The sequence below is a fragment of the Ovis canadensis genome, chromosome 12 (genome assembly GCF_042477335.2).
Source record: "Ovis canadensis isolate MfBH-ARS-UI-01 breed Bighorn chromosome 12, ARS-UI_OviCan_v2, whole genome shotgun sequence".
Lineage (NCBI taxonomy): Eukaryota > Metazoa > Chordata > Mammalia > Artiodactyla > Bovidae > Ovis > Ovis canadensis.
This window is the reverse complement of record NC_091256.1, coordinates 32,035,566-32,059,432: the sequence shown is the minus strand read 5'-3', so window position 1 is coordinate 32,059,432 and position 23,867 is coordinate 32,035,566. Positions and strand designations below refer to the sequence as shown.

The 23,867-nt window shown below is 40.4% G+C and overlaps 1 non-coding gene across 1 annotated transcript; it reads left to right on the top strand.

Moving 5' to 3' along the window:
* Window positions 1-17,774: 17,774 nt before the first annotated feature.
* Window positions 17,775-17,846, top strand: TRNAC-GCA (transfer RNA cysteine (anticodon GCA)). The gene has a single exon. It is a non-coding gene; the product is annotated as a tRNA-Cys (tRNA).
* Window positions 17,847-23,867: the final 6,021 nt, after the last annotated feature.

The following is a 23,867-nucleotide window of genomic DNA, read 5'->3' as shown; positions in this document are numbered from 1 at the left end:
TCTACTCAGTGCTCTATAATGGCCTATCGGGGAAAAGAATATTTTAAAAAGTGAATATATGTATACATATAACAAATTCACTTTGCTGTACACCTGAAAGTAACACAACGTTGTAAATCAACAATATGCTAAAAACAACTTTTAAAAAAAGAGATCATTGACTTCAACGGGAGAATTTAATTGGAAATGAAAGTTCATACTAAAAAAATTCCAAGTAAATCAACTGAAAAACTATTCGAACTAATTGGAAAGGTTAGTAGATCATAAAAGTAAACCTCAAAATTTTCATAGGCACTGAAAAAGTCCACAGCAGGTTAAATGCATTTTCCAGGCACATAGCTTGTATTAATAAGTGGGAAGGCTACTGACTGCAATTTTTTCTGATTGGAAACTCAGCACTCACCCAGACTCAAAATTCCTTATCATGCATGCCTCTAAGGCTTGACTTATTTCAAGTAATATTTTATTTCAGTTTAGAAGTGACTTCCTTTAAACAAACCAAATGTAAGTAAATCTGTAAACCAAAAAGCAGCTATTAACTTGAAATATGTTTTTAATTTTTTAAAATGTTTTTAAATTACAAGAGCCCAGGTTTACAGAGAATATTATATATACTTATAAAATACAATGGATCAGTGAATGATATTGTCCCAGTTATCTCCTGCTAAGTAACAAATTGCCACCAAAACAACCATTTTACTATACCTCATGATATTGGGGTCAGGAATTTGAGAGGAGCTCAGCTGGGTGAATCTCAGTTCCATGCAGCATTGACTGAGGTCATTCAGTGATATTCAGTGGCTAGCTGGGCTGCTTTGGAGAGTCCAAAATGACTTGTGCATGAGTCTGACCCTTTGGGGAAGATGGCTGAAGGCTGAGCTCAGTTGAAACAATTACCTGAAATAATTCTCTATGGTCTCTCCGGCCAAAAGTTGTCAGGGTACTCATGCATCTTACATCGAAGCTCTAGGGCTCCTGTAGAGAATGTTCTCTGAGAGAGGAAGTAGAGGTTGTCAGTCTCTTGCTTGCTCTGAAAATGCCCCAGCGTCACTTCCACCATATGGAAGCAATCTCAGAATCCTCCCAAGTTCAAGGTCAGGTGCTGTGGACCTCGTCTTTCAATAGGGAAAGTCAAAGAGTTCATGGCCTTCTGTAAATCTACCATAGATATGCTTCTTCTTGTTCAGATGTGATGCAACTTTTAGCAATTTTATTTTGCTTTTAATTCTCTTTTCTATGTAATTCCTATCTGGTTTTTTTTATGCTTAGATAATTCTTTTCCACGCTTACTCAGTTAAGAATTTATGTATATTTTCCTCTAGATTTTATTGATTTCCTTAAAAACAAAACTTTTAAAATCTAGATAAATTGTATATTGGTATATGAGACATGGTACAATTAGAAATTGATTTTTACCTGCAATACTACCTTTTGAGTAACTAATCTCTTTCCACCAAAATAGCAAGAGTTCAAAGTTAAACATAAAAGTCAAAATTATATACAACTTCTGGAAGAAATGAGAAAATCTTTGCAAACTTGGAATAGGTTAATTTATTAGACTATAAGCACAAAACATTTTAAAATTTAATAGGTTAGACTTGATGAAAATTAAAAGCTTTTGCTCTTAGAAAACCACCATTTAGATTAAAAACAAAGAAAGAAAACCACAGAGTGGAAGAAAATATTCTCAATACATATGTCTGACAAAGGATTTGTATCAGTTCAGTTCAGTCACTCAGTCGTGCCCGACTCTTTGCGACCCCATGAATCGCAACACGCCAGGCCTCCCTGTCCATCACCAACTCCCAAGTTCACTCAGACTCATGTCCATCGAGTCAGTGATGCCATCCAGCCATCTCATCCTCTGTCGTCCCCTTCTCCTCCTGCCCCCAATCCCTCCCAGCATCAGAGTCTTTTCCAATGAGTCAACTCTTCACATGAGGTGGCCAAAGTACTGGAGCTTCAGCTTTAGCATCATTCCTTCCAAAGAAATCCCAGGGCTGATCTCCTTCAGAATGGACTGGTTGGATCTCCTTGCAGTCCAAGGGACTCTCAAGAGTCTTCTCCAACACCACAGTTCAAAAGCATCAATTCTTCGGTGCTCAGCTTTCTTCACAGTCCAACTCTCACATCCATACATGACGACAGGAAAAACCATAGCCTTGACTAGACAGAACTTAGTCGGCAGTGTAATGTCTCTGCTTTTGAATATGCTATCTAGGTTGGTCATAAACAATTCTTCAAATAATAAAACTGATCATATCAATGTTGGCAAGGATGTAGAACAACTAAATTCTCATAAATTACTTGTGGGAAAATAAAATGGTACAGTTACTTTAGAAAATTGTTGGCAATTTCCTAGTGAGTTAAACACACATCTACCATGCAAACTGGCCTTCCCTGATGGTTCCAGCAATAAAAAATCCATCTGCAATACAGGAGATGCAAGTTCAATCCCTGGGTTGGGAAGATCCCCTAGAGAAGGAAATGACAACTCCCTCCAGTATTCTTGCATGGGAAATCCCATGGACAGAGGAGCCTGGTCGGCTACAGTTCATGGGGTCACAAAATAGCCAGACATTACTTAATGAATAAACAACAATAAACAGCCATGCAAACCAGATATTTCATACCTAGGTATTTACTAAAGACAAATGAAAATATATGTCCACATAAAGATTTCTCCAACAACACATATAAGCTTTGTTCACAATAGCCAAAATAGTGAACACCCAAATTACCCACTGCTACTGCTACTGCTAAGTCACTTCAGTCATGTCCGACTCTGTGCGACCCCATGGACTGCAGCCTACCAGGCTCACATGGGTTGAATACCACCTTCTCCTCCCCCAGAAAATTCATGTCAACCTGAAACCTGTAAATGTGATCTTCCTTAGGAATATAATCTCTACAGATGTTCTCAAGTTAATATGAGATCATACTAGATTAGGGTGAACCCTAAATCGTTTCCAAGGCAAACCATTCAATATCACGGTGATCCAAGCCTATGCCCCAACCAGTAACGCTGAAGAAGCTGAAGTTGAACAGTTCTGTGAAGACCTACAAGACCTTTTAGAACTAACACCCCAAAAACATGTCCTTTTCATTATAGGGGACTGGAATGCAAAAGTAGGAAGTCAAGAAACACCTGGAGTAACAGGCAAATTTGGCCTTGGAATAAGGGGGGAAAGAGGAATAAGGGGGGAAAGTTGAACACACAGACACACAGGGAAGAAAAGCTTGTGAAGATGGAGGCAAAAATTAGAATGGTGAATCTACAATGTCACGGATTGCTGGCAATGGCCCGAAGCTAGAAGAAAGGCATGGAGCAGATTTTTCCTGGAAGTCTGTCAACCACTTGATTTTGAACTTCTAATCTCTAGAACTATGAGAGAATAAAATTCTGTTATTTTAAGCCACCCAGTTTGTATTCCTTGGGTACTAACACCCACCCATGGGTGAACAGAGAAACAAAATGTGGTTATCCATATAATGAACCAAAGCTCAGCAATAAAAAGGAATAAATTATTCATGGATGCAGCAACATGGATGAATCTTAAAATCACTACGCTGAGTGAAAGAAGCCAGGCTTAGTGATGTCTACTGAGAGAGTCAGTTTCTAGGCAGGTTGATAAGAAGTCCAGGGTCCCCAAGGAGGAGAGAGGGGTCTGGGGCCTCTTGAGGAGGAGATAGAGGTCTGGAGTTCTCAAGGAGGAGAAAAGGACAAAAAATTTTTTTTTCTACATTCCTTAGTCTTAGCCACATAAAACTTTTTTTTTTTTTTCCTTTAAGCCCTGGAACCGATGATTACACAACAAAACAACTCAGTTTAAACTCTGTACTAAGGATTATAACAACAGTGATCCTGCTTGAGGACAGTTTCTCCTTCGTGAAAACCTTCTGACTAATCCTGTTATCTTAAAATGTAAATTATGCGAGTGGGCCTGGTAAGATCTTTCTACTGTTAGTTCAAATCCTGTTATCTTAAAATGTATATTGTGGGAGTGGGTCTGGTAAGACCTTTACAACCTTGAGACATTTTTTTGATTTATTGTTAACAATCAACTGAGAAGTATATAGCTCCCTTGCTAAGACTAGCAAGGTGGCCACTCTCCGTCCCCCTTCTGATGTCTATGTCAGAAGCTTGCTCTGTCCCTTTTCACTGTAATAAAACTTCTGCCACCCAAGAGCCCTGCATGGTCAAGCCTGGTCTCTGGTCCTAAAGGTAAATCTTCTTCGGAGATCACGAATTTGACATCATTCATCATAAGCCATCAGTATGCTGTATGATTCCATTTGTATAAGATTCTTCAAAACTGCAAACTAACCTATAGTAACACTAATATAGAGCGACGCACATCCCAAGACTGAGGGTAGAAGGAAGAAGGAACTGTGAGGTAGCTTGAGGAATATTTGAGGGGTAAAGGAAATAATCATTTTTTAAATTGTATTGGTTTCATGGGTATATGGGCTTCCCAGATGGTGCCATGGTTAAGAATCCACCTGCCAAAGCAGCAGATGTGGATTTGATTCCTGGGTCAGGAAGATCTCCTGGAAATGGCAGCCCACTCCAGTATTCTTGCCTGAAAAATTCCATGAAGAGCAGCCTGGAGGAATACGGTCCATGGGATCATAAAGAGTTGGACACAATTGAGCACACACGCACACATGCGTGCGCCCACACACACACACACACACACACACACACACACAGGGTATTTGCCAAATACCAAAACTTATTGAATTGTTATGCTTTAAGTGTATACTTTAAGTGAATTTTACACATGAAGTATGCTTAAAACACAGTTTATATTGCTTAAATTGTAATTCCATAAAGTTGATAAAACTGCTGTGGGTTTATAATTAACCCTAACTATTGAAAATTCATGCAAAGATGGGTTCAATAAGGACAGAAATGGTATGGACCTAACAGAAGCAAAAGATATTAAGAAGAGGTGGCAGGAATACACAGAACAACTGTACAAAAAAGATCTTCACAACCAAGATAATCATGATGATGTGATCACTCATCTAGAGGCAGATATCCTGGAATGTGAAGTCAAGTGGGCCTTAGAAAGCATCACTATGAACAAAGTTAGTGAAGGTGATGGAATTCCAGTTGAGCTATTTCAAATCTTGAAAGATGATGCTGTGAAAGTGCTGCACTCAATATGCCAGCAAATTTTGAAAACTCAGCAGTGGCCACAGAACTGGAAAAGGTCAGTTTTCATTCCAATCCCAAAGAAAGGCAATACCAAAGAATGCTCAAACTATCGCACAATTGCACTCATCTCACACGCTAGTAAAGCAATGCTCAAAATTCTCTAAGCCAGGCTTCAGCAATACGTGAACCATGAACTTCCAGATGTTCAAGCTGGTTTTAGAAAAGGCAGAGGAACCAGAGATCAAATTGCCAACATCCACTGGATCATGGAAAAAGCAAGAGAGTTCCAGAAAAACATCTATTTCTGCTTTCTTGACTATGCCAAAGCCTTTGACTGTGTGGATCACAATACACTGTGGAAAATTCTGAAAGAGATGGGAATACCAGACCACCTGACCTGCCTCTTGAGAAACCTATATGCAGATCAGGAAGCAACAGTTAGAACTGGACATGGACCAACAGACTGGTTCCAAATAGGAAAAGGAGTATGTCGAGGCTGTATATTGTCACCCTGCTTATTTAACTTATACGCAGAGTACATCATTAGAAACGCTGGGCTGGGAGAAGCACAAGCTGGAATCAAGATTGCCAGGAGAAATATCAATAACCTCAGATATGCAGATGACACCACCCTTATGGCAGAAAGTGAAGAGGAACTTAAAAGCCTCTTGATGAGAGTGTAAGTGGAGAGTGAAAAAGTTGGCTTAAAGCTCAACACTCAGAAAACGAAGATCATGGCATCTGGTCCCATCACTTCATGGGAAATAGATAGGGAAACACTGGAAACAGTGTCAGACTTTATTTTGGGGGGCTCCAAACTCACTACAGATAGTAACCGCAGCCATGAAATTAAAAGACGCTTACTCCTTGGAAGAAAAGTTATGACCAACCTAGATAGTATATTCAAAAGCAGAGACATTACTTTGCCAATAAAGGTCCATCTAGTCAAGGCTATGGTTTTTCCTGTGGTCATGTATGGATGTGAGAGTTGGACTGTGAAGAAAGCTAAGCGCCGAAGAACTGATGCTTTTGAACTGTGGTATTGGAGAAGACTCTTGAGAGTCCCTTGGACTGCAAGGAGATCCAACCAGTCCATTCTGAAGGAGATCAGCCCTGGGATTTCTTTGGAAGGAATGATGCTAAAGCTGAAGCTCCAGTACTTTGGCCACCTCATACTAAGAGTTGACTCATTGGAAAAGACTCTGATGCTGGGAGGGATTGGGGGCAGGAGGAGAAGGGGACGACAGAGGATGAGATGGCTGGATAGCATCACTGACTCGATGGACATGAGTCTGAGTGAACTCCGGGGGTTGGTGATGGACAGTGAGGCCTGGTGTGCTGCGATTCATGGAATCCTAAAGAGTCGGACACGACTGACTGAACTAAACTGAACTGATAGACAAGTCAACAAAACCAAAACAAAGCAATTCACTTAGGTGTCCCTTATTTTCCAGTTAGGAAGAAAACTTGTCACTACTTCATTCATCAATATGCTTTAAAGTAAAAGGTTATAGGCACATTGGCTGGTGTCAAGTATATTGCTAGCACCTTCAGGTGTCATCAAGTCATAATGCACTTAAGCCTTTTTCTGATTCTTGCCAAGGTGACAGATTGCTGTGAAAGAATATGAGGGATTTCCCTGGTGGTCCAAAGGCCAAGACTCCATGCTCCCAATGCAAGGGGCCTCAGGTTCGATTCCTGGTCCGGGAACTAGATCCCACATGCCCCAACTATGAGTTTGCATGCCACAACTAAAAGGTCCTATATGCAGCAACTGAGACCCAACACAGCCAAAATAAATAAATAAATATTAAAAGAAGAAAGACTATGAGCTGAGAAGAGGCTTGAATGATAGCCCTTAACCTTGCTATGCGGCCAGACCTCTCATGCTCTCAGGAGATGTAGCAATATAACTTTTTCAATATTTTCCATTATGATTGTAAAAATAGCTGCTGCTATGTCGCTTCAGTCATGTCCAACTCTGTGCAACCCCATAGACGGCAGCCCACCATGCTCCCCTGTCCCTGGGATTCTCCAGGCAAGAATACTGGAGTGGGTTGCCATTTCCTTCTCCAATGCATGAAAGTGAAAAGTGAAAGGGAAGTCGCTCAGTCGTATCCGACTGTTAGCGACCCCATGGACTGCAGCCTACCAGGCTCCTCCATCCATGGGATTTTCCAGGCAAGAGTAAAAATAGCTATTCATTTAAACATGCTGAAGTTAGACCATGAGGTATTCCAGTGTTCTCCAGAGGTTTGTTGATGAAGCCCCAGCATAAAAGAGTAATCAATGAACTTCCTCTTTTCCTTAGTTTCCTGCCTGCTGCATCTGCCTGTTTCTAAAACCACACAGTAATTTCAAGAAACACGTGTGAACTACAGGATACGTTGTCTAAAAGGTCCCTGGCCAGCGTCCTTAGGTGACGGAAGTCCATCAGACTGCTTCAGTGGCAGATGGCACCTTCTTTGCAATCTAGTGACATATGGTCTCCATTCTCAGTGGTGGGGCATGCTAGGCAGCCTTGGCCAAATTGCCATGCCAGCCACATTTCTTGCTGTTTGGGTTCATCTTGCACAGTCTGTTGTTCCTGAAGCATCAAGTTGTTATGTTTTGCCTTCATTCAGAAATAGCACCACAACCTACTGAAACTGATAATGCATTTCCTGCCAGGAAACCCATATGGGCTTTCCTGGTGGCTCAGAGGTTAAAGCGTCTGCCTGCAATGCAGGAGATCTGGGTTCAATCCCTGGGTCGGGAAGATCCCCTGGAGAAGGAAATGGCAACCCACTCCCATGGACAGAGAATCCCATGGACGGAGAATCCCATGGATGGAGAATCCCATGGATGGAGGAGCCTGGTGGGCTACAGTCCCTGGGGTCGCAAAGAGTCGGTCACGACTGAGTGACTTCACTCACTCATACCCGTATCAGTTACTTTCCTATATGTTATCTCATGTAGTTGTCGCTGTACACCCAAGGAGGTGTTCAGGGATCTGTGGGACTTCTTAGCACTGCTCAGGTCACATTCAAACTCTTTAGATGAGTAAGGTGTTCATGCAATATATACCTAGACAATGACCCCACCTCTTCTTATTCCTCATAATGTTGTGTCATTGGGGTAGTTCCTCCATATTCTCGTTCCCTGTTCTTTTCCCTTGCAAGAGCACCTTTGCTCTTCTCTACCTATTCAGGTTTGTACCTTCTTCACTGCCCACTCCCAGATCACCTCCTCTAAGAAGCCATTTGGGTTTTTTTTTTAATTTATTTTTTAAAAAAATTTTAACTGGAAGATAATTGCTTTACACTGTTGTGTTGGTTTCTGCCATACAACAACATGAATCAGCCATAAGTCTACATATGTCCCCTCCCTCTTGAACCGCCCTCCCACACCCCACTCCCCAACCCCATCCCAGCCCTCTAGGTTGTCACAGAGCAACAGGTTGAGCACCCTGTGTTATACAGCAACTTCCCACTAGCCGTCTACTTTACGTATGGTAATGCATATGTTTCAGTGCTACTCGCTTAATTCGTCCCCCTCTCTCCTTCTCATACTGTGTCTATAGTCTGTTCTCTATGTCTGTGTGTTTATTCCACCTCTGCAAATAGATTCCTCATTACCATTTTCTAGATTCCATATATATGCATCAATATATGATATTTGTTTTTCTCTTTCTGACTTACTTAACTGTATAATAGGTCTAGGTTCATCCACTTAACTAGAACTGACTCAAACCCATTCCTTTTTATGACTGAGTAGTATTCCACTGTATATACATATCACAACTTCTTTATCTGTTCTTCTGTCGATGGACATCTAGGTTGCAGGAAGCCATTCTTAATCAAAACGTGAAGTCGCTCAGTCGTGTCTGACTCTTTGTGACCCCATGGACTGTAGCCTACCAGGCTCCTCTGTCCATGGGATTTTCCAGGCAATGGTACTGAAGTGGATTGCCATTTCCTTCTCCAAGGGATCTTCCCAACCCAGGGATCAAACCTGGGTCTCCCACATCGTAGACAGACGCTTTTACTGTGTGAGCCGCCAGGGAAGTCAAAAGCCTCTCCTTTTACAAGGTGGTCTTTTCTTATCATATTTGTCCATTTAGAGACTATGTGCCTTGTTGATACAGGTGTATTGATGTATTATTTTGAAATAAATATGTGTCTAGATTTTTCTTAATTATCTAATTTTGCTTTTAAGTAGATTATAAACCCCTTAAAGGCTTTCTTTTCTATACATACTTTAAAATTTCCTACAGTGAACACTGTAGTCTTAGATACTGCAGTAAATCATTTTATTGAGTTGAATGAAATGAAAGAAAATTTGAGTGAATTTGCCTTCAAGTTGAAATTTCCATGACTCTAAATATGATACCACCTGAACAGGAGTCGCAACTGCAATTCAGTTAGGTCTTTGTTATATTCAGTGGTCCTCCTGTGTGATGGTGTCTGGTGCCTGGGAGACTTCTGGGGTGTTGCTATCATTTTCCCAGAACTCCTTCTCCACCCATAATGAGAGGGACATCATCTCTAAGAATGATGCCTTTTTTTCCTCCAAAAATGAGGCCATGGTGATACAGAAGTGCTTCAGACACACAAGTCTGTCAACACATAATGATACCAAGAGTTTCAAGCCACCATCCACAGAGGAATGGATAAAGGAGATGTGGTACAGACATACAATGGAGTATTACTCAGCCATAAGGAAGAACGAAATAATGCCATTTGTAGCAACATGGATGGACCTACTTCATGGACTTGCTTCACGTTGCTAAGTGAAATAAATCAGACAGAGAAAGATAAGTGCCATCCGATATCACTGAAATGTGGAATCTAATAGAAATGGCACAATTGAACTTATTTACAAAACAGAAACAGACTCACAGATCTTGAAAACAAGTTTATGGTCACCAAGAGGGAAAGATCGGAGGAAGGGATAAGTTATGAGACTGGGATTAACATGTATACACTACCATATATAAAATAATTAATAAGGACCTACTGTATAGCACAGGGACTATGCTCAGTGTTCTGTAATAATTTACATGGGAAAAGGATATCTATATATATATATGTATGAAGTGAAGTGAAGTCGCTCAGTCCTGTCCGACTCTTTGTGACCCCATGGACTGTGTAGTGCATCAGGTTCCTCTGTCCATGGGATTCTCCAGGCAAGAATACTGGAGTGGGTTGCCATTTCCTTCTCCAGGGGATCTTCCCGACCGAGGGATCAAACCCGGGTCTCCTGCGTTGCAGGCAGATGCTTTACCCTCTGAGCCACCAGGGAAGCCCCTATATATATGTATATGTATCCTTATATGTATATATAATGTGAATAAATATTTGTAGTCCCTTCTATAAAAGGAATCAGAGCCTCATGTCCTTTTGGTCACAAGATCAGACAAGACTTTCCTGTTAAATGGGACATAATATTTTGAAATAAAACATTCTATATCCATGACAGAGAATGACTTGGTACAAGAGTGGGATGCTCAGCCAGAAAGAGCATCTTAAACTTACACTACTGCCCCCCAGCCCCACCCCAAACTCCCAATTGCTTTGAACCAATACTCACCAATTATTTTCACCTGTCTTTTTATGGCCACTTAAATTATAGTTTCCCACTTTCAGTTCTACTAAATATGAATGAAGCCAGCGAAGTGTGGCCCCAGAGCAGGACAGTGTTTGGGGCTGGTTTCTATCTTTAGCAGTGTGTGCTGCTTTAGCAGAGATGCTGGAATTCATTCTCATCTCATCTGCTGAGCGCCCTATCATTAAAGTGTCATTGAGAACTGACACCACTTAATTTTAGCAGCTTTCAATTCTCGTTTGCAGCAAGAATAGCTTTAAATGGAGAGGAGTGCAAATTACAGAGAGAGGGATATTTTTACACCACACTCAGCATTTTATCAAACAAAGCAGCCTCCCGGGGAAAAGAGGACAATACATTATAAAACCAAACTCTCTTCTGATCCTGGTAAATGGGTATTTAATCTTCCGATTGCAGGCATCCACTCTGATGAGCCTGTAATGAATATACTGGCAGGGACATTATCTGAGCTGTTGTGCTTTCCTACTCCTTAAAATATCCTTGGTTTTTATTTCGGGTGTGGTCAAAATTTTATAAAAAGAGAGAGAGAGAAAGGAAAAGAAAGAAAGCTTCAGAGCTCAGCTGTCCCCTGCAGGCCAAAGCAGAACCTTTACCTCTTTGCAAATTACAGAGCTCTGGAGAATTTTCCCCTATTAATTGCATAATTGCTTTTCCTGCCAAAGTAATTTGAACCCTTGGGGGTTAAGAAAATCACTTACTGTGAAATAGTGGCAATTTTTAACCCATTCAGCTGGAGTTTCTTTGTCTAATTAAATGTAAAGGGACTGTTTGCTGCCCATGGTGGATAGGTTTCTGATGCTGCTCAAATAGCTTTTCACTGGAAGCTTCTAAGCATTTAAACCTTGATCGAATTATTACACGTAGCTTTTGTGTACTCTCTGTCCTCTGGCTGCTTGCATCTTTGTTTAATTCAGGAGAAAACTTTATTTAATCATTGTCTGATCTCTAATATTTGTGTCTTTCTTTCTGTGCATGAAAAAACAAAGCCATCATCTATTACAGAGAACATTTTGTTGCTGGGAAAATATCTTGACACATGCTCGCTTTGAGAATAGCTCAACAGGTTTTTACAGAAATCCCGGTTATTATTGCATGTTTTAAAAACTTGGGTCCAGAGGTTTAATGACTATTCCAAGGTCAAATGTGATGTCAACTTTTGTATTCCCAAATTGTCTTTGGATTGTTGCCTCTTTATCTCTTACTTTAGCTTAAGTTACATTCTTATATCATGGACCATTCATAAGAAGCAGTTAATCCAGAGGTTTATGGTTCTAACCATTAGAAGCAATTTCGGGTTTTGAAAGCTATGCATTTTGCCTGAAACTTGAAGTCGAGACTTCAAGTACTCAGGAAAACATGTGTCCTTGCCTTGCAATGTCTGGTCCTAAACAGTGCAGGAAGAAGATGCACTAACTGGGCTGTGGGAGACAAACCAATACAAGAAAAACCTGTTTGCCCTTTTTCCTGCCAAGTATCAGCTTGATACATGATTTAAGCTCGAATTTCCACTAGTCATTCTTTCCTTCAAATTTGTTCCCTTTCTATTCTGTCTTCATTTTCCCCCCATTTTCATTTCTAGCCCAATTGCTGTACCTATTAAGCCACTTAAATACTTACACGACATTCAATTGGCAGAGTTTAAAAGTTCTTATTAAAGCAAAACTAACCCCTTCGAAAGAGAGAGAGCTCACATGTCAACTGATACAGAAAAGCATTGCCTAGTAAGAATACACATCTATGTCCTCAAAGAAAACAGGTTATTGGAAATGAATTTCCAGAGGGTATCACTTGTTGTAGAGGGTGACGCTGTGCGAGAGGAGCGATAAGAAAAGCTGGATCTGTGGGAAAGCTTCTTCTTGAGCTGTTTGACCATCTCTGTGTAGAGAAGAGCAGGATCCAAGGGAAGATATGACATGCCAGGGAGGCCAGCATAGCAGGGAGGGAGGTGAAATAGGACATAGCCTGGGGGCTTCCCTGGTCATCCAGTGGCTAGGATCCACACTCCCAATGCAGGGGGTCCAGGTTCAATCCCTGGTCAGGGAACTAGATCCCACAAGCTACAATGAAGGTGGAAGACTTTGCATGCTGTAACTAAGACCTGGCGCAGACAAATAAACAAGTAAATAAAAATAAATATTAAAAAAAACAAGGCTTGGATATTCCATTTCTGTAATTTTGTCTATCCCAATAATGCAATATTATCCATTTGACATACAGTCCAAATATTCTTAAATGTCTTTGTGCTATTTTAAAGTACTAAAGAGCATTAGCAATTATAAATGTTTAGTGTTGTGTGTGCGGGTATGTAAGCATGTGCAAACTTTTCAGCTACCCATACCCTATTAATGTTACCTTAGGCTAATTAGAGTGTTTCTGATACAGATAAATTCTCAGGATCTACAGTTAATATTCACTCTTGCAATTTCTTGACCTTTTTCAAGGCACAGATCAGATCATTAATCCAGGCTGAGTGACCCTCTGGACCACAGTGCTCTTGCCATCATGGAGATCTAAGGGAAATAGGTCTACCTTTCTGCCTACTGTTGATCTATGTCCTCCTTATCTATGGAGGACAAACCTCTGGATTTTTTCTAAGCTCCATTCGTGGTTTCCATTCTGAAAAACAAGTAGAATTTGAGAGTAGCTGGATAAACTGAGTTTTGGTAAAGGTTAGAGAGATGAAAACACAGAGGTAGGATACTTTGTATATGGGCAGGGAATAGTGAGTCGTTGGGATGACTCCAGCTTGGGGTACTAGAGTAGGTCAAGACTAGATCATGGAAAACTTTAAATGCTGGACTAAGGAATTAATTCTTTACTTTTTAGGCAATAGGGAATCTTTGGAGTTTTTTGGAATGTGATATTAACAGAGTATGGTCCAGGGAAGCCCAGAGGTGGAGTCAAAGACATTGAATTAGTTCTTGCTGAGAAGTGGGAAAGCCTCAATATAGGGTTTTGGCTGTGGGAATGGAAATAAGAAAGTGGATGTCAAAGATGTTGTAGACATAGAATTGATAAACTTCAATCTGGGCTTCAGGGGGAGAAAAGTGGTGAAGGAGAAATTATGCTAGTTAGCAATGACGTTTCAAGTCTGTTTAGCGGGAGATGATGCATTTAATGCAATTAAGAAACCCCAGAAGCTCAGGGAGGGGAAGGGGTTATTTGAATTTTATTCATTATAAGTCCGAGATATCCTTGTGATAGGGAGATGTCCAGTGAAAATAGAGGCTGGGATGGTGAGAGAGAATTCCATTTCATCTATATAGAGAAATTAAGAAATTGAGTAAGATTATTGACAGGTAGATAATAAATGGAAGGGATGAGAGCTCAGTTTAGATCTTTAGCAAACACTGGAGAGACAGCCCAAGAGGAAGTATCAGAAAAGATGATGGAACAGGAGCAGAGAGGTAAAGAAGAAGTGGGGGTGGGAACTCCATGAAAGTCAAGGAAGGGGGAACTTATTGATAAGAAGTGGTTGATGTGTTAAATACTGCAAAGGAGAAGTATCATCACTGAAGGGAAAAAGATCATTAAATCAAGTGATTTCTTGAACAGAAGTGGTAGACTTATGAAGATCCACTGATCTTTCAAAGGTTTAAAGTTTTAAGTTTGGAAAAGTTGTTCAGGACATGCTTGTCAGAAAGAGAGAAAACAAAACGCTGATGGAGAAAAGAAGAGAAACAACAACTTGAGAAGCAGACAAAGTGAAATAAAGGCTTTATTTGAGAGAGAGCTGAGCATGTTTAAACTGAGATTGGCAGCAATCCCTAGGAGCTTCCCTCATAGCTCAGAATCTGCCTGCAATGCAGGAGACCCAGGTTCAATTCCTGGGTGGGGAAAATCCCTTGGAGAAGGAAATGGCAACCCACTCCAGTGTTCTTTCCTGGAGAACCCCATAGACAGAGGAGCCAGGCAGGCTACAGTCCATGGGATCACAAGAGTCGGACACGACTTAGAGACTACTAAACGGCCAATGAGCAGCAATCCAATCACAAAGAAGGGATGGAGAGACAGATGCTGGTGAAAGGCCTTCAAGTTTAGGTAGCGGGGAATGGAAGCCAAGACATGGCTGAGGGGAGTCAACTTGAAAAACAAACAAAGATATGTCTCTTTTAGGGATTGGTAGGAAGGAGAAAAAGAATGGATGGAATTACAGAGAAGTGTTTAAATGAAAGGCAGAGAAAACCAAATAGCTCATGTCAAATGTTATCAATAAAATATGAGACCAAAATGAAGATAGGAGGGAAACTGAAAATAAGGATTTCAGACTGTCCTGGAGTAGGTTCTATTGAAGATTCAATTTGTTAGTACTATTTTAACAAGCATATTTATCATGTGTACTGTGTACCAGGCACTGTTTAAAAAGTACTTTACCAGTATTAGCTTATTTAACCTTTTTTACAATCCTGAGTGTAATCATCACCTTCATTTTACAGATGGGGAAACTGAGGCACATGATCATTAAGAAACTTGCCCAAGGTCACAAAAGCAATAAGCTCCAGAATCTACGTCCTTAAACTTTTCAGTCTGCAGACTTTCTTCTGATAGCCACCATTGATTATAAGCAAAGAGAATAGCTGGAAACCATTAAGACACAAGTGAATCATATTATTTCATTAGAGGTGGAATAACTGGTCCATTATGGAATTTTTCAGCATTGTCCTACAGCCCTAAGGCAGAAGCAGAGGAAATAAATAGTGAATTTCACAAGGTTTGGGAATTAGCCTGGCCATTGGATTCTCTGAAGAAGCTTTTACATATTAACTTTATTCTGGGACCTATTCAAGAGCAATAACATAAAAAGGCTAAAGGTGAGGACCAGAAATTTGTTTAAAAGGATCCCCCAGTGACTGTAATAGGCATACAGGTTTGAAAGCCACCAAACTTGTCAAATGCAGGAACAGGATAAAAGAGGAAGGCAATCAAAAGTCGATATGAGGGACTTCCCTGGTGGTCCAGAATTTAAGAATCCGCCTTACAATGCAGGGGACTGGGGTTCAATCCCTGGTCAGGGATCTTAGTCACCACATTCCACAGAGCAACTAAGCCCTCACACTCTGGAGTCCGTGAGCCACAGGTAATAGGTCTGTCCACCAAAATGGAAGGTCCTGCATGACCCAAAAAAAATCCTGCATGTGGCAATGAAGACCTGACACAACCAGATAAATAAATAAATAAGATTTTTTTTTTTTTTAAAAAAAGGTCTATGTGAATGTTTCTCAAGCATAAATGAGAACAGATGAAGATGGATTGGCAAACTGAGAGGACAGAAAATGATGGAGGGTCTAGAGAACCAGATTTAGGGGGAGGGGACAAATAGAGGAGGAAAAGATATCAGGAGAGGAAGACGTGATCAAAGGGGGACATTCTTGATTTTTATGGGACAGTTCCTCCCAGAAGTAGCTGTGCACTAATATTACCCCCATGTCATTGTTTCTAGAAATGATAAAATATCTGTCCTGGAAATAATCACGTGTCTGCAAAGACAAAATAACATGTCCACAACAGAAACATACCATGGACAAAACACATACAATCTGTAGCAAAGGATGAATCCTTTCAATCTGGCTCCTCAAAGTACCTGAGGGGAAAGAGCAGATTTTTGTTGGTTTGTTTGTTTTCATTTTCAACCTGTTGTGATTTGATATTTTTGTAAAATAGACTAAAAGCACATTGCTAGAAAATAAATTTAAAAATCCAATGCATACAAAACACAAGCTCAAATATTTTATTCCTAGATTCAACAGACATAAAATTATCATCAAATTGCTATAATCTTTCTAAACACTCTCCATTACTATATCCTAATATCTCTTTATGGAACAAACACTTCAGAAACCAGCTTCAATCCATGGGCCACACTTTCAATACGCACAGTTACTCTTCCTCTCCTTGAAAACGTTCACATGTGTTTTGTAGCACCTCCGTGAATCTCTCTGTGCATTAAGAGCCAGGACCTGCTACACAATTTGCAGGGCCACGGGTAAAAGGAAAACACAACACCCTTTACTTTAAAAAAAAAAAAAAGAAAAGAGAAAAACAGTGACATGGAACAGAACATACTAAAATAGAAAACTTTTTCCTCTCTTCCGTGGTCTCTTGACTTGTCGTATTGTTATTTGCTCATGAATGTCTTCTAAGAAAATTAAAATTTTAAATTAACACAATTTTTACTATTCATCCTTATATTGTGCAATGTTAGTTTCAAGCTCAAATAAAAGAGCATTTCATTTTATGCTGAATCAGCAAAATTGTACAGTTCATATTTTATTATTCAAATATGCATCTCTTTCATTTTTACCAGAACAGTGAAAATGTCGCTCACAAGGAACTCAACTATTTTTATTTCCTTTCTTGACATGCACACATTCTATTAATACTCTCTACCATTTGCTTACTGATGACAAGAAAGGAAGGACTGAGTTGAAAAGGAAAGGCAGTGTGGGTTGCTCTTTCTTTTTCTTTTCTTCTATGTCATCTTCAGCTTAAGTGAATATTTGGGGCTCAGTGTTAGTCGCTCATTTGTGTCCAACTCTTTGCAACCCCATGGACCTGCCAGGGTCCTCTGTGCATGGAATTCTCCAGAAAGAATACTGGAGTGGGTTGATATTCTTTTCTCCAAGAGATCTTCCTGACCCAGGACTCAAACCCGGGTCTCCTGCATTGCAGGCAGATATTTTTTTTTTACCATTTGAGCCACCAGGGAAGTCCTTATTTGGGGCTCAGGGCTACTCCAGAAAATGCCACAGAGGCATATGGATTATTCTGAATTAAAGTTACTAGAAAAACAGTTAGTGCAAGAAGAGGACTCTGACCCCTCCTTTTGCGCCCCCTGAAATCAGGAAATGAGTCTCTCATGTGAAAGGCACTCTCCCTGTACTCAGACACAGAGAGACATCCTCGTCATCAGAGGCAGGGTATTCATGGCCAAGAAGCCCATACTAACAACCCTTGTTATTTCTTGCTCATTTTTGTAGTACCCAAAGCCCTAGCCTTCCAGCCTTCCCTGGTAGCTCAGAGGGTAAAGTATCTGCCTGCAATGCAGGAGACCCAGGTTCAATCCCTGGCTTGGGAAGATCCCCTGGAGAAGGAAATGGCAACTCACTTCAGTATTCTTGCCTGGAGAATCCCATGGACGGAGGAGCCTAGTAGGCTACAGTCTACGAGGTCACAAAGAGTCAGACACAACTGAGCAACTTCACTTTCATAACAAAGCCCTAACTCTATTTACATTTTTTACTAACTAAGCACTCAGGCCCAAATTTGTCTTATCAATTCCTCAAAATGTTATTGTTTCTTTTTCTAAAAAGTATAAAGACTGTCTGCTTTGCTCACTTCTTAATTTTTATTTCTTTGAGAGCTCTATATATTCAAATTAAATTTGCTTTTTTTTTTTCCTTTGGCTACTCTGTCATATGTCAACATAAGTATTAGACCAGCCAAAAAAACTCAAGAAGGGTAGGGGGAGAAATTTTCTCCCCTTTGATAAGGAAGTAACTCATGTAAGGGTATGATGAAGCTCCCCATTTGCTCTTGTTTCTTAGAATGGCATTGCCTTCTATCTGTGTTAGAATGTTTCTGATTCAAATAGAAAGTAAAGCCTCTTGTGGCCATCAACGTCCCATCTTAGTCAGAGACAAAACATACCAATCCTGTATTTGTTTTGAATCTTGCTGAACTCGCGCATATCGTGAGTCCTCTGAAATTCTGTGCTTTGGGGGCTTCGCAAACGTTCAGGCAAGTGGACTGTCAAGGAACAGCAGACACATGTGTTGTGTGTATCTCCTCTGTTTATACTTATGCTCCGTTGTCACATCTGACTTTGCCTACAAGACATAGGATGCCAATGGCAGAGCATTAAACCAACCTCAGGGCCCTTCTGTCCATGAGGAGCTGTTTGACTGCAAAGGTCATGCTTCTATAGCACCTAGTCAACAGCTTTCTTTATAGCACATGCCATTCTTGGGTTCTGCGTGGTCAACTCTAAAATCTCTCCTGAGGGTTTCAATCATGTTCCCTTCATTCTTGGTCTAGTACTGTGTCTTATTTTAGTAGGTCTTTCACACTGTTGTCATGCTCAGCTTTCTACACAAAATATCTTATCATACAACTTTCCATTTTAAAATTCTTTCATAGTTCTGGTTGCCTTCAGGACCAAGTCAAATCTGTATACCAAGACTCTACAGACTTTCATGATCAGGCTATTTCCTCCTCTCTAGCCTCATCTGCGGGCTTCCCTGGTAGCTCAGACGGTAAAGGTCTGCCTACAATGTGGGAGACCGGGGTTCGATCCCTGGGTTGGGATGATCCCCTGGAGAAGGAAATGGCAACCCACTCCAGTATTCTTGCCTGGAAAATCCAATGGACTGAGAATCCTGGTAGGCTACAGTCCACGGGGCCGCAAAGAGTGGGACACGACTGAGCAACTTCACTTTCTTTCACTTTCAGCCTCATCTTCAACCATGCTCCGTAGGAGCAAGCCATAGCCAAGCAGAGTCCCTTCCATAGATCCTCCTGCCACTGTGAACATTTGGTTTCCCGAACCTGAGTCACCTTCTCACATCCCTCTGTTGTTCCCTTCAATCCCTTGGCCACATCCTCTGTATGGCTTGTGCTGAGTCCTGAGGGGATAATTTTTGCATTATACTTTCTTGAGAGTCTTTCTTAATGTAGAAGTTGGATTAAAAATTCTTATCCTATAGTGCTTTGCACCCTCCCCCCCACCATGTTACATGGTCCAGAGTCAGCTTGCTATGCTCAAGATTTCTCCAAGGGCAGAGGCCGTATACACCCAGCATCCCTCATCAAACCTAATACTTAGTAGATGCTCAAGAAAATGTTTGCTAAGCCAAGTAAATGTACAGTTCATAATGTTTACTATTTGGGATTATATTTAAATTCCATGCTGGGGAATATTTCAGTGTTAGAGGGAAACGTCCTCTCTCCTGACAAGCTAACTTAAGAGGATTTCCACAGTTATGTGTGCAAAGTGTGCGTGTAAAATCACTGTGTTAAATGTTTACCTTTATTGTTCAGGATATGTTTTCATCTTCAACTTTTTCATCCCTGAAAAAATGCCCCTGCTGCTGCTACTGCTACTGCTAAGTCTGTGTGACCCCATAGATGGCAGCCCATCAGGCTCCCCCATCCCTGGGATTCTCCAGGCAAGAACACTGGAGTGGGTTGCCATTTCCTTCTCCAATGCATGAAAGTGAAAAGCGAAGTGAAGTCGCTCAGTCGTGTCTGACTCTGTGCGACCCAATGGACTGCAGCCTACCAGGCTCCTCCGTCCATGGGATTTTCCAGGCAAGAGTACTGGAGTGGGGTGCCATTGACCCTAGTGGATATTAAAACAGATCTCTTATTTGAGATCCTGGAGGAGAAGGCAGTGTAGTATAATGCAAGAAGTGTAGATGTTGGAATTTTTTAAAAAAATCTGATTATCAATTCCAGTTCAGCCTCTCAACAGCTATGTGGCTTTGGGAAAATTCCTCAATATCTTTGAAGTTTAGCTTTTTCACCTGCAAAAAGAGATTGAGAATCACTGGAAAGAGTAGAAATAAATATATATAACATTTTACCCCAGTGCTCATGCATAATAAGCACTCAATGAACAGTTTTAATAATTATGCTGTGAAATTTCCCATTCCTATGTATGAGCTCAGATGCTGAGACATGAACTGAAATCAGTTGAAAGTAATGAGTAGAATCCTAGGAATGTTAGATCTGGAAGGAATTTAGGATTACAAACTTGATGATTTATAGATGAGGAGACTGAATCAAAGAGACAAACGTGACTTATTAACTGAGGTTTCAGAGCTAATAAGGACTCTCACTGGGGCTCAAGTCTTGGTCTTTTGGTTCCAAGTATATTGCTCATTTTCTAATGGCATTTATTAAAGCTCCTAGTGATAGCCAACTCTGTGTGGAAGGCTAATGACTGAAACTCCTGGTCAGTCTGTGAACCTGGCTTCCATCCATTACATTCTGGTGGCCACGGCTCTTTTCCCTTACTTCTCATTTTGGCATATTCTGTGTGGAGATCTAGCCAAACGTGTAGCAATGAGAGTGGAAATACAAAAGGGAGAGAAAAAGAAGTAAGAGCAGCTTAGAGAATAAAGAGCAAATGGTTCCCTTTCTCTGTATTTTGACAGTGGACACACATGAGATCCTTTGAGACAGGGATGCCCTCACAGTAAATGGGCTGTGTTTTCAGTCCTTTCGCTTATTATAGTTTCAGCACAGAGATTCCAGGCTCTTCAAACTTGATTTGTTTGTTTTCTTGGATGCCTTCTGCTACCTTGCCACTGGCCAGTGACACAATGGACCTCTTTCACTTGGCATCTCAGCATGAAATGATGTAGAGAAAGCCGATGCTCATCAGGTCTGGACTGTCTTTATATGTAGAAGTGATCATCTGACTTGCTATTACCACAGCCTATTGAGAGAATATATAACCCAGTCTAAAACTTAGAGCACTATCATGTGTGTTTTTGGAATACTGGATACAAATGCACAAATTTCAAATTATTTTCCATTCTAGCTGTTGAGATCTAACAGTATTTTCCAAGAATTTCTATAGACTTTTTTTCATTCTAATAATTTAAACAGATTTCTACTCGGACAATATATGTTGCTTCCTAAATTTAGTGTTTTGGTTAGCATCGCAAGGGAGCATGGATTATGCCTTTTGTTTTTCCTTCTGCCTTGTGTTTTTCCCCAGAACATGTACCTAAAATCTCATAGTATATCTATACTTTTGCGTCTATTATCATGCATGTCATGGATTAATCTGCTGACCCCAAAGGTTTATATAACAGCTATCTGTCACTCAAATAGACTCAGAATCCTTTGGAATTACTTTTACTGTAATGGACATGAATTTGTACTGATCCATAAACCTGACTCATGCAACCTCCTTCTCAAAAGTTTTTTTTCCAAGGAGCCACGTGAGATTACAGGTAGAGTCTAGAGTCTAGGGAGAGAATGAGGGAGCTTCTAAACATAGCCTGAAGCCCACTGTTTTCTGCAACTGAATTATTCAGTCAAAAAAGGTTACAAAGGTACCACTAAAACGGGATTAAGCCACACAACCTTATATCATTGGTGTGTTTCATTTAGTGCATAGAACAACAGAATGTATTCTTTTTGCTTTTTTAAAAATCTGGCATCTGTGACTCCTCCTTTACAAGGTGAAGGGTGAAGTCGCTCAGTGGTGTCCGACTCTTTGCGACCCCGTGGACTGCAACCTACTAGGCTTCTCCATCCATGGGATTCTCCAGGCAAGAATACTGGAGTGGATTGCCATTGCCTTCTCCAGGGGATCTTCCCAACCCAGAGATCGAATCCGGGTCTCCCGCATTGGAGGCAGACGCTTTAACCTCTGAGCCACCACGGAAGCCCCCTCCTTTACAAACCTACTGAAAAATATCCACCTCCACTATCTCTTCCTCTTCCTCCACCTGAAGCTCCACTTTCTTTTTTGTATTTTAGTGTATTTTTGTTCAATTTATTATCCTTAGGAAATCTTGCTGTTTGCTTGACTGACCTTTGACTCTTGGTATTCTTCAATTACTTCATCTCATTTTGTAAATTCAGTCTTGTATTCATACCTATACTTTTCTTGTCAGTTGCTTCAATATTTTCTTTATTCGTAACAATTTAGGCACCAAATACCTACTGTATTATGTAAGAAGAACTAGCAATGTATTCTCTTAATAATTTTATTTGGGATAAAAAATTATTCTCTTAATAATTTTATTTGCATATCTAAGGATAGATATGCAACTTTAAGCTTTATTGCCCGTGATTTTTTTTTTTTTTTTTTTTTACTTTAAGGTGAAGAAGCAGATGCTGATCGTGGCCTGTGACATTATTACTTTCATGCCATCACTGTCAGTCTACTAGTATGACAAAAGGGGACAGAGCTAACTATATGCCGGTTTCTTGGCTATCTAGAGCTCTGTGTAACTCTCACCTACCATTTTAGCTAATAAAAGTGAAAGCTAAAGTCATTCAGTTCTGTCCAACTCTTTGCGACCCCATGGACAGTAGCCCACCAGGCTCCTCTGCATATGGGATTTCCCAGGCAAGAATACTGGAATAGGTAGCCATTCCCTTCTCCAGCGAATCTTCCCAACCCAGGGATTGAACATGGATCTCCTGCATTGCAAGCAGATTCCTTACCTTCTGAGCCACCAGGGAAGCCCATTTTAGCTAATAAGCTAGAACTAATTCATCCAAATGAATGGTGACCCTCAAAGTTCTCACCTTAGGAATATACACACATAAATTCTATTAATGCAGCAACACTTTGTAACTCCCATTTGAAATAACCTCAAGAACCTGAGACTGTCCTAATTGAGATCAAATTGATTTTTTTTTTGAAATAGCCAAATATCTCATAGGCATAAAATTGGATGGATAATTTGATCATGTGAGGTATAGTATCACCCATGGTCTAAAAAGAAACCTGGCTCTAAATGACACTAATGACTTGAGGCATTTCATAAAGAGTGACTGTTTTTGAGCAATGCTGTTTCATTAGAACAAGTAAGTAGGCAACTAAGGTGACTGACTACTTGAATGGACAGCTACTTATTTGATAGAAGACTCTGGTACATTTATTAAATTAAAAATATGATTTCGATTCATAATTTATAACTTCTTTCACCTCTGTATAAAGTTCTGTATTATCTAGCATTGGGCCAAAGGATTCTTCATTTGGGGAAACAGAGGCCCCTGGTCTTTGCAGGACCAGGGGCTAACCTGCAGCCTCCTTCTTTAGACTTCATAATATTCTCTTGGTTTTCTTTGAGTCTTCAGTTTGCATGAGCTTCTTTTGTGTCTTTCACTGCGCTTTTTTCACATGTGGCTTTCTTTTCTTCTTGTATTTTGATTTCTCAGGAGAAAGGATTGAAATTGAGGATGAATTGTCTAATAGAGATAGCTGAGACAAAGGTGGTTTGGATGAAGGGAGAAGGATGTCTCAATAGCAATGGAGCTGCTTCTTTTCAGTATATATAAAATTATTTTTCTTTGTATTCGGAAAATTTGTGGATCTGCTTACATTTTTCATAAAAATAAATTGTATCTT